Here is a 4051-nt window from a genome sequence, read left to right as displayed (position 1 = left end):
GCAGGAGGGTACTACAGGACATACTGCAGGAGTTAAAACAGCCACTATGAATATACAGAGACAGACATAGGAATGTGGAATTGCCTTCAAACACTGTACCCCCTTTACAAAAGGAAAGACATTGGATGTTAGGTTTTTACTTAAGTATTTGTCCTTGTTCGGTCAGAGCACACGTGTGTAAATGTAGAATCAAACAAACCAGTATATCCTAAAAAGGAATTTACAATACTTTCATCAGTCCATTTATCAAACAGCAAAGAGTGAGCCCTTCTTTATCAATACTGTATATGTACGTATATCAGCCCTTTCCTTCATGTGCATGGAGATTTCAATGTAACTGCTTTGTTAGGAAATGTGTTAGATGTGGTCCGGGATATTTGAAGTGACTCACAGTGTCACTCTACCATCACTGTTTATTCAGTTATTTTTATTTTTCACTTTTCATAACGAGAGTGTCATTACAAAGAATACTGTTAGCCACTATGATGAAGTCACAATTATGACACCTCTCTGATGAAGTCACAATTATGACACCTCTCTGATGAAGGTGCAATGACAAAGACACCCTTCTGACATCAAAGACTGCTGGTCTGGAGGAGGGGTCAGAGGTCATCGGCCTATGCTCTCTCCCTGCAAAGCTCCTCCTCCACCTCAGAGCAGAGCAAACTGCACATAGTTCCCTCCTAAAAACATCCATGGTCTACCCCTATGAGAGGATGGAGGATGTCTGGGCTTTGCCAGTGAGGGGAAGTATTGGAAGTATCTGGTATCATTTTGAATTAGGCCCTATGGCAAATACAGTTTCATCCAAATATAATAAGTACATGTTTTTATATTGTTTCACTGCCTTATACGTTCGCTTTAAACCTTTATCAGTAAATACGTTCATTTTAATCACTGAAAGGAATGACTGTGTTATTGTATGTGTAATGCTGGATGTATTTGATGCCAATGTTTTAGTATTTGAAGTAAACAAAGAAAACAATACACTGGCCAAATGAATCTGTTTTTAAAGTTGACATTTCTTTATTTTTAAAACTATGTACAAAATGTGACTGCTAAACAAAGTGAAACTCCAATATGTATTTAAAATATTACTACAGTAACTACTATTCCTGCTTTTAAGCAAGTATATATATGTGCTTTGTGTAGCCTGTAGTATAGCCTGTAGTATCTATTGATGGTGCAATATGTAGTCAGTCTTTATGTATTGTACTGCATGCCATGTTCATCTGATGTATAAGACTATTACATTCATGATGAATTACCTCTTTGCTCTCTGGTTCTTTTAGCTCTCCAAGGTGGGCCCACTCATCCGTAGGACACAAAAGATGCCCCTAACCGCTGATACGAGGTCAGATATTTTCTCAGATATGGTTACGATCAAGGTAGGTATCTGATCCTGGATCTGTGGTGTAGGGGCAGCTTTTGCTAGGTCAGGTGAGCAGTTCCACAGCAGCTCATTGGTTGACATGCTAGCTACTGAAGCCTACTCAATTCAACTTTTGAAGTAACTGTTCATTAGCAGTTCTACCAGACTAAAGCTTCACGGTTGAACTGTTTATTTGAAATGTTTAATAAACAAATCAATAGCCTGACGCAGTGTTTCCCAAACTTGGTCCTGGGGCCCCCCCTGGGTGCACATTTAGTTTTTTGCCCTAGCACTACACAACTGATTTGAATAATCAAAGCTTGATGATGAGTTTATTTGAATCAGCTGTGTAGTGCTAGGGCAAAAACCAAAATGTGCACCCAGCGGGGCCCCAGGACCAAGTTTGGGAAACACAGACCTAACCTGGTGGTGCTGGGGTGTAGGTGGTGATCTGTAAAACAGAAGCAACAACAGGAAAGTGATCGGAAGAAAGTATTTTTTTAAATGATTGAATCTCATTGGTTAATACTTTACCGATTGATGAAACGTGATAGGTGGATATGGAAGGTGTGTAAAGTGACAAAAGACTCACTCATCTTTACATTTGTGCCATTATGGCGTCTGTGACAGCATGGGCAGCACCATTGAGGTTACAACCAATAGGAATCCCCACCCAGTTGACACGTGGACTACTTTAAATTGGCATGGTGGAAGCCCTCGATGGTGCATTTTGCGTCTTATCATGCAGCGTTTTGCATCCGATTATGCAAATGCATCATACAAGGCTGATTTCTGTATTTTGATAGTTACATATGTTGAAAACTTGATTGCTGACAAGCAAAACCGTTTGGGAACCTTATCAACAATGGACTAATGAAACAAATACCAAAAGATAGTTATTGGGTGGAATTTTGCTATAAGTGACTGGTAGATATCCATTATGGTTCATTTTTTGCTTCAACAATTTTTTTGTTTGGGGGGGTTTACAGCTATAATATTCATGTTGCACACTTAGTTTATACCACATGTACCCATAGGCTGCCCCCCCCCCAAAAAAAGTAAGTAATACATACAGAGAAGTCATATTGATCACAAAGGATTTTTGAAATAATATATTTGTTATGTAAAGAGGTGGGCCTACTCCCCAACATGTCCAGACCTCAATTGTTCCTAGATTTCCGTCATTCTAATGAGTGTTTATGCACGCAGTAAGTGGAAAACTGAACAATATCTGCCGGATATTAACTTAATTGAACTGTGAGTTCGGGCAAATGAGGAAAACAACACGATTTTACTACAAAGGTAAACAGGAACGTCGTTCAATTAGGCCAACAGTGACCAATGCCATACTGTTTCAAATCGTAAATTCAGCGCAGAGAATATGTCAACAATACAGTTATCGTGATATGTCCAGGTCTGTTTATTCTGATGGCAAAACGAGTGGCGTTAGCTAGCGGATATTTGCTATTTCACTTTGTGGCCTCAAATGTTCTGTAGGCCTAGTCGTGAGGAAGAGGCAGATACATTTTCACTTTAAATATGATGGAGCTGGGAAGTTACTGGTGAAATGGCACGTCAGATTTGATTTACATACATGCTCACGTAAATGTGGTTTTATCCTGCTATACACCACATGACAGTGTAGATTTAACAGTGAGAGACAGGCCATGGCTCATGACCATATGTGACCAATTCCTTGACCCCTCTCGGATGGCCAGAGGGGTCTTGACGCTTGAGTCTGTGTTTATCACAGGAGGTTTGTGGCACCATCATTGGGAAGGAGGGGCTCGTGGTAATGGCTGGAGCGGAAACAGTTGAATGGGATCAAATATGGACATATCTTTTGAAATATGAATTGTTACTTTCAAACCTCATTGTCCACAGCCTTATGAGTGGGCCAAACATCAGTATCAGAGCAGGATAGTGGATCAGATAGTGGTGCTCTGGTTTCAGTTTGTGAAAGGAAACTGATTGTTTCCTGTCTGTACACTCAGGAATCAGAACATTGAGCAAAGTAACTTGAGCCTCTGAAATGGAGGGGGAACAGATTCATTCCACAAGTTCTTTAAGTAGGATTGTTAGTTGCCATATCCAATCTTCTATATCAGCAATCTTTTTGCCTATTATAACAGGGAGGAGCCTCAAAAGAGACCCGTTTTCTGTTGCCTGACCACCTAGTTGAATTCCCTTTTCACCAACTTCTGAGGGTGTGGAATTGGCATGAGATCCTTGGTAGCTAAACTGCCTGATGCTGCGGTTAAGCTCTGAGTGTGTAAAGAATGTATTTACTTGAACAAAGTAGATGATATAAATGGCTAGGTCATATGCCACTATCCTCTCAACCAAATCATGACCAATGCATGGTGGGAGGCCTGGCTGACAGACCTGGAAGTGCTTGAGGGAACTAAATACAGAGGCCAATTTTAACCCCCTGGATATGGTCTCATTACCATCTTGTAGTGCTTTCACTGGCTCGTTGTAATTTCGTACTGTTTTGGCAGCAGCAGGTTCATCAAAATCAAACTGCTAACCTCTAATTGCAAGGCAGTATCGACAGCAGTAGTTGGAGGTACTAAAATGTTCAATTAATTCTCCTGTGTCGTGAGACCCCAAATTATCACCAGTAATGCAAAAGCCTGCTGCCTTCACAGCAGGTCCAGATATCTCTCCAACCCATTT

Source organism: Oncorhynchus gorbuscha, linkage group LG23 (genome assembly GCF_021184085.1).
Source record: "Oncorhynchus gorbuscha isolate QuinsamMale2020 ecotype Even-year linkage group LG23, OgorEven_v1.0, whole genome shotgun sequence".
In the NCBI taxonomy this organism is placed as follows: Eukaryota; Metazoa; Chordata; class Actinopteri; order Salmoniformes; family Salmonidae; genus Oncorhynchus; species Oncorhynchus gorbuscha.
The sequence above is the reverse complement of the archived record's forward strand: the minus strand, read 5'-3'. Positions refer to the sequence as shown.